The sequence below is a fragment of the Penaeus japonicus genome, unplaced genomic scaffold (genome assembly GCF_977035675.1).
Source record: "Penaeus japonicus unplaced genomic scaffold, GWHDUDI00000001_assembly GWHDUDI00000004, whole genome shotgun sequence".
NCBI classification, from domain to species: domain Eukaryota; kingdom Metazoa; phylum Arthropoda; class Malacostraca; order Decapoda; family Penaeidae; genus Penaeus; species Penaeus japonicus.
In genome coordinates, this window is record NW_028234406.1 from 31383653 (window position 1) to 31391152 (window position 7500).

Sequence of the window (7500 nt, forward strand, 5' to 3'; positions counted from 1 at the left end):
AGAGAGTGATTAGGGATCATGGAGAGATATGGAGAAAGAGAGAGAGAGAGATGGGGAATCAGAGAGAGAGATGGGGAATCAGAGAGAGAAATGAGGAATCAGAAAGAGAGATGGGAAATCAGAGAGAGAAATGGGGAATCATTGAGAGATAGGGAATCAAAGAATCTCTCTCTCTCTTTCTGATTCTGGTTTCTCTCTGATCCTCAGTCCCTTTCTGATTCTCTATCTCTCTCTTTGATAACCCATCTCTCTCTCTGATTCTCCATCTCTCTCGCTATGATTCCCCGTCTCTCTCTCTTTGATTCTCCATCTCTCTCTCTCTCTCTGATTCCCCATCTCGTTCTCTTTCATTCCCAATCTCTCGCTCTCTCACATTCCCCATCTCTTTCTCTCATTCCCCATCTCTCTCTCTCATTCCCCATCTGTTTCTCTCATTTCTCATCTCTTTCTTTCATTCTCCATATCTCTCTAATTCCCCCCCCCCTCTCTCTCTCTCTCGCTCTCTCTCTCTCTCTCTCTCTCTCTCTCTCTCTCTCTCTCTCTCTCTCTCTCTCTCTCTCCTCTCTCCTCCTTCCTCTCCCTCTCTCTCTCTCTCTCCTATCTCTCTCCCTCCCTTCTCTCTCCCCCTCTCCTCTCCCCCCCTCTCTCCCTCTCCTCCCTCCCTCTCCCTCTCCTCCCTCCTCTCTCCCTCCCTCCCTCCCTCCCTCTCCCTCCCTCCCTCTCTCTCTCTCTCTCTCTCTCTCTCTCTCTCTCTCTCTCTCTGATTCTCCATCTGTCTATCTCTGATTCTCCATCTCTCTTTCTCTCTCTCATTCCCCATCTTTCTCTCTTATTCCCTTTCTCTCTCCCTTTGATTATCCATTTCTCTCCCTCACATTTTCTATCTCTCTTCCTCTCTCTCTCTGAATCCCCATCTCTCTCCCTCTGATTCTCTATCCCTCTCTCTCTGATTCCTCATCTCTTTCTCTCTCATTCTCCATCTCTCTCTCTCTCTCTGTTTCTCCATTTCTCTCTCCCTCTTCTATCTCTCTTCCTCTCTCTCTCTGATTCCCCATCTCTCTCTCTGATTTTCCACCTCTCTCTCTAATTCTCCATCTCTCTCTCTGATTCTTTATCTCTCTCCCTCTGATTCCTCATCTCTCTTCCTCTTTCTCTCTCTCATTCCTCATCTCTACCTCCCTCTGATTTTCCATCTCTCTCTCTAATTCTCCATCTCTCTCTCTGATTCTTTACCTCTCTCCCTCTATCTGATACCCCATCTCTCTCTCTGATTCCCCATCTCTCTCTCTCTGATTCCTCATCTCTCTTCCTCTTTCTCTGATTCCCAATCTCTCTCTCTCTGAGTCTTCATCTCTCTCTCTCTCTCTCATTCCTCATCTCCTCCCTCTGATTTTCCATCTCTCTCTCTGATTCTCTCCACTTCTCTCTCTCTCTCTCTGATTCTCTCCACTTCTCTCTCTCTCTCTCTCTGATTCTCTCCACTTCTCTCTCTCTCTCTGATTCTCCATCTCTCTCTCTCTCTCTCTCCGATTCCCCAATCTCTTTGATTCCCTATATCTCTCTCAGATTTTCCATCTTTCTCTGATTCCCCATCTCTCTAATTCCCCATCTCTCTCTCTGATTTCCCTTCTCTATCTTTGATTCTCCATCTCTCTCTCTCTCTTGTTCACCATCTCTCTCTCTGATTCCTCATCTCTCTCTCTCTGATTCCCCATCTCGTTCTTTGATTCTCCATCTTTTCTTTCCCATCCCCATCTCTGTCTCTGATTCTCCTTTTCTCTGTCTGATTTCCCATCTCTCTCTCTAATTTTACATCTCTCTCTGATTTCCCATCTCTTTCTCTGATTCTCCATTTCTCTCTTTGAGAGAGAGAGGGATGCGGAATCAGAGAGAGAGAGAGATTGATTGGGAATAAAAGAGAGGGAGAGATCGGGAATCAGAGAGAGAGAGAGAGATGGGGAATGAGAGAAATAGAGATGGGAAATGAGAGAGAGAGATGAAGAATCAGAGAGAGGTATGGGGAATGAGAGAAAGAGATGGGAAATTAGAGAGAGAGAGATAAGGAATCAGAGGAAGAGTAGGAGAATCAGAGAGTGAGATGTAGAATCGGAGAGAGAGATGGGAAATGAGAGAGAGAGAGAGATGGAGAATCAGATAGAGAGATGAGGAATCAGAGGTAGAGAGAGAGAGAGATGGAGAATCAGAGAGAGGGAGAGATGGAGAATCAGAAAGAGAGAGGGGGATTCAGACAAAGAGAGAGATAGGATATGAGAGAGAGAGATTGAGAATCAATGCGAGAGATGGGAAATAGGAGAGAGAGATGGATAATTAGAGATGGAGATCGGGAATCAGAGAGAAAAAGAGATGGGAAATCAGAGAGAGGTGGAGAATCAGAGAGAGAGATGGGGAATCAGAAGGAGAGATAGGGATTCAGCGAGGGAAATGGGGAATCAGAGAGAGATAATTAATAAAAAAATATCTCTCTCTCTTTCTGATTCCCTATATCTCTCTCTGCCCCTCAATCTCTCTCTCTCTCTGATTCTACCCCTCTCTCTGATAACCCATCTCTTTCACTGATTCTCCATCTCTCTCTCTCTCTCTCTGATTCCCTGTCTCTTTCTCTGTGAGAGAGAGATGGAATATCAGAGAGAGAGATAGATGGAGAATTAGAGAAAGAGATGAAGAATCAGAGAAAGAGATGGGGAATCAGAAAGAGAGAGATGGAGAATGAGAGAGAGAGAGATGGGGAAATAGAGAGAGAGATGGGGAAATAGAGAGAGAGATGGGAAATTAGAGAGAGAGGGGGGGAATCAGAGTGAGAGAGATGGAGAATTAGAGAGAGTGATAGGGAATGAGAGAGAGGGATAGGGAATGAGAGAGAGATGGGGAATCAGAGAGAGAATATGGAGTCAGGGAGAGAATGAGAGATGGGGAATCAGAGAGAGGGAGAGAGATGGGGAATCAGAGAGAGAGAGAGAGAGATGGGGAATAAAATAGATAGAAGGGAAATCAGAGAGAGATATTGGGATTTAGAGAGAGAGATGGAGACTCAAAGAGAGAGAGATGGGGAATGAGAGAGAAATATAGGGAATCAGATAAAAAGATTAGGAATCAGAGAGTGAGATGGAGAATGAGAAAGAGAGAGATAAAGAATCAGAGAGAGAGATTGGGTTTGAGAGAGAGAATGAGAATCAGAGAGAGAGATGGAGAATCAAAGAAAGAGACGGGGAATCAGAGAGAGAGAGGGAAGGGGAATCAAAGAGTGAGGCTGGGTTTGGGAGAGAGAGATTAGGAATGAGAGAGAGAGATGGAGAATCAGTGAGAGAGATGGAGAGTCAATGGGAGAGATGGAGAGTCAAAGAGAGAGATGGAAAATCAGGGAGAGAGATAGGGAATCGGAGGGAGATATGGGGAATCTGTGAGAGAGATGGAGAATTAGAGAGAGAAATGGAGAAATGAGAGATGAAGAATGAGAGAGAGATGGAGAATCAGAGAGAAAGGTTAGGAATGAGAGAGAGAGATAGAGAATCAGAGAGAGAGAGATAGGGAATTGGAGAGCGAAATGGTGAATCAGAGAGAGAGATTGGGTTTGAGAGAGAGAGAATAAGAATCAGAGAAAGAGACGGGGAATCAGAGAGAGATGGATGTGATGGGTGTCGTAGTCTGTTGTAACTAATAACCCACCACCAATAAGGTAGTTGATGCCAGACACAGGGTTTGTACAGTTCAAGTTTATTCCATAACGCAGATAGTCTGACGTTATGGTACACGATAGATATATTCACTACAGCATAATGATCACAGTAATAAACACGTATAACAGGCAGAGAAATCAGGCATCAGCGTTAGCGCAGTCGATTTCCGGTCTGTCTGCATGTTCCAGATTTCCTGCTTATATGGAAGGGTCTCCCATCCGCCGTCCCCGATGGTGGTTATGCGAGAAGGTAGTCTGGAATGCAGGAGGCGTGACAGTCGAGCGTATTAAGCTCTTTTTGATGGTCTATGTACTTGGTAAGGCAACTATGTGCGAATTACCTATCAGTCAAACCTGCCCCTGCGATTCCCTCGCTAGTTAGAGCGTAATATTCATATGGTATTTTACAATGATCCATTGCTATATTTGATATCATATATAAGCATTATATATAATTCTCACAGATGGAGAATCAAAGAGAGAGATGGGGAATGAGAGAGAAAGATAGAGAATCAGAAAGAGAGATGGAAAGTCAAAGAGAGAGATTGGGAATCAGAGAGTGAGATTGGGTTTGGGAGAGAGAGAATGAGAATCAGAGAGAGAGATTGGAAATGAGAGAGAGAGATGGAGAATCAGAGAGAGAGATGGTGAGCCAGAGAGAGAGAGATGGAGATTCAGTGAGAGAGATGGAGAGTAAATGAGAGAGATGGAGAATCAGAGAGAGAGAGAGATAAGGAACCGGAGGGAGATATGGGGAATCAGTGAGAGATGGAGAATTAGAGAGAGAAATGGAGAAAAGAGAGAAAGAGAGATGAAGAATCAGAGAGAGAGATAAAGAATCAGATAGAGAGATGGAGAATCAGAGAGAGAGAGATGGGGGATCAGAGCGAGAGATAAAGAATCAGAGAAAGATGGAGAATTAGAGATAGAAATGGAAAATTAGAAAGAGATGGGGATGAGAGAGAGAGAGATGAAGAATCAAAGAGATGGAAAATTAGAGAGAGAGATTGGGGATCAAAGAGAGAGATGGGGAGTAAGAGAGAGGGATGGAGAATCAGAAAGATTGGGTTTGAGAGCTAGAGAATGAGAATCAGAGAGAGAGGTGGAGAACCAGAGAGTGAGAGATGGAGAGCCAGAGATTGAGAGATAGAGAATCAGTGAGAGAGATAGAAAATCAGTGAGAGAGGTGGAGATTTAATGAGAGAGATGGAAAATAAGAGAGAGAAGAAGAATCAGGAAGAGCAATAGGGAATCAGAGGGTTATGGGGAATCAGTGAGAGATGGAGAATTAGAGAGCGATGGGAAATCAGAGAGGAAGATGGAAAATCAGAAAGTGAGATTGGGAATGAGAGAGAGATTAGGAATCAGAGAGATGGAGACTCAGAGAAAGAGATTGGGAGTCAGACGGAGATATGGGGAATCAGAGAGAGAGATGGGGGATTAGAGAGAGAGATGGGGGATTAAAGAGAGAGATGGGGAATCAGAGAGAGAAATGTGGAATCAGAGAGAGAGATGTAGAATCAGAGAGATATATTGGGAATCAGAGAGTGAGATGTAGAATCAGAGAGAGAGATTGGGAATCAGAGAGAGAGAGACTGGGAATGAGAGAGAGAGAGATGGAGAATCAGAAAGAGAGAGGGGGAATGAGAGAGAGATGGAAAATCAGAGAGAGAGAGAGGGAGTATCAGAGAAAGAGATGAGAAATCAGGGAGAGAGAGATAGAGAATCAAAGGGAGAGATGGGTATTGTGAGAGATGGGAAATCAGACAGAGAGATGGATAATTAGAGAGAGAGATAGTGAATGGGAAAGAGAGATGGGAATCGGAGAGAGAGATGGAGAATCAGAGAAAGAGACTGGGAATCAAAGAGTCAGATGAGCATTCATAAAGAGAAACAGGGAGAATTAGATAGAAAAGAAACAGAGAATCAGAGGTAGAGAGACAGAGAATCAGAGGGAGAGAGATATTGAATCAGAGGGAGAGAGACAGAGAATCAGAGGGAGAGAGACAAAGAATCAGAGGGAGAGAGACAGAGAATCATATATAGAGATAGAGAAGTTGAGACATGGGGAATCAGAGAGTGAGTGAGACATGGGGAATCAAAAGGAGAGAGATGGGGAATCAGAGAGATGGAGAATCAAAGAGAGAGAGAGGAGAAGAATCAGAGAGAGAAAGGTAGGGAATGAGAAAAAGAGATGGGAAATCAGAGAGATAGATGGAGAATCAGAGGGAGAGAGATAGGGAATCAGAGAGATAGGTAATCAGAAAGAGAGAGAAGGAGAATTAGAGAGAACAGAGGCAGAGAATCAGAGGGAGAGACACAGAGAATCAGAGGGAGGGAGACAGAGAATCATAGAGAGAGAAGATAGAGAAGCAGACATGGAGAATCAGAGAGTGAGAGAGAGAGATGGGAATCCGAGAGAGAGAGATGGGGAATCAAAGGGAGAGAGATGGGGAATCAGAGAGATGAAGAATCAAAGAGAGAGAGAGAAAAGAAGAGAGATGGGGAATCAGAGAGAGAGAGAGAGAGAGATGGAGAATCAGAAAGAGAGATGGAGAATCAGAGAGAGAGAGAGAGAGAGAGAGAGAGAGAGAGAGAGAGAGAGAGAGAGAGAGAGAGAGAGAGAGAGAGAGAGAGAGAGAGAGAGAAGAGAGAGAAAGAGAAGAGAAGAGAGAAAGAGAGAGAGAGAGAGAGAGAGAGAGAGAGAGAGAGAGAGAGAGAGAGAGAGAGAGAGAGAGAGAGAGAGAGAGAGAGAGAGAGAGATGGAGAATCAGAGAGAGAGAGAAAGAGAGATGGAGAATCAGAGAGAGAGAGAGAGAGAGAGAGAGAGAGAGAGAGAGAGAGAGAGAGAGAGAGAGAGAGAGAGAGAGAGAGAGAGAGAGAGAGAGAGAGAGAGAGAGAGAGAGAGAGAGAGAGAGAGAGAGAGAGAGAGAGAGAGATGGAGTATCAGAAAGAGAGATGGAGAATCAGAGAGAGAGAGATGGGGAATCAGAGAGTGAGATGAGGAGTCAGAGAGAGATGGAGAATCAGAGAGAGAGACGGAAAATCAGAGAGAGAGGTGGAGAATCAGAGAGAGAGAGAGATGAGAAATCAGAGAGAGAGAGAGAGATGGGGAATCAGAGAGTGAGATGAGGAGTCAGAGAGAGATGGAGAATCAGAGAGAGAGATGATAAATCAGAGAGAGAGATGAAGAATCAGAGAGAGAGAGATGGGGAATCAGAGAGTGAGATGAGGAATCAGAGAGAGATGGAGAATCAGAGAGAGATGGAGAATCAGAGATAGATATGTAGTGTGAGAATTATATATTATGCTTATATAGAATTATATATTATGCTTATATAGAATTATATATTATGCTTATATAAGACATTAATTACAGCAATAGATCCATATAGGCAATCGCCGGGTCAGGTCAGGTCAACTTTGAGTGATGGGTGGCTCACACATTGTTGCCATTCCAAAGACCTACACCCTCAAAACGAGCTTAATTCCTCGATTGCCACGCCCCTTACATTCCAGACAACTTTCCCACGTTACTACCGTTAGGGACGTCAGATGCGAACCCCTTCCATATAAGCAGGATGTTTGGAACACACTGACAGACCGGGAATCGACTATGCTACCGCTGACGCCTAATTTCTTCACCTGTTCATACGTGTTGTGATATTGTTTATTGCTGTGACCATTGTGCTGTAGTGAATATATCTATCGTGCACCATAACGTCAGACTATCTGCGTTATGGAATAAACCTGTAATGTTCAAACCCTGTGTCTAGCATCACTACCTATTTATACTGGGTTCTTAG

General features: G+C 44.2%; 1 protein-coding gene across 2 annotated transcripts in view; it reads left to right on the forward strand.

Moving 5' to 3' along the window:
* BBS1 (Bardet-Biedl syndrome 1) overlaps window positions 1-7500 on the forward strand; it is a 59306-nt gene that overhangs the window by 33421 nt on the left and 18385 nt on the right. The window lies entirely within an intron of this gene.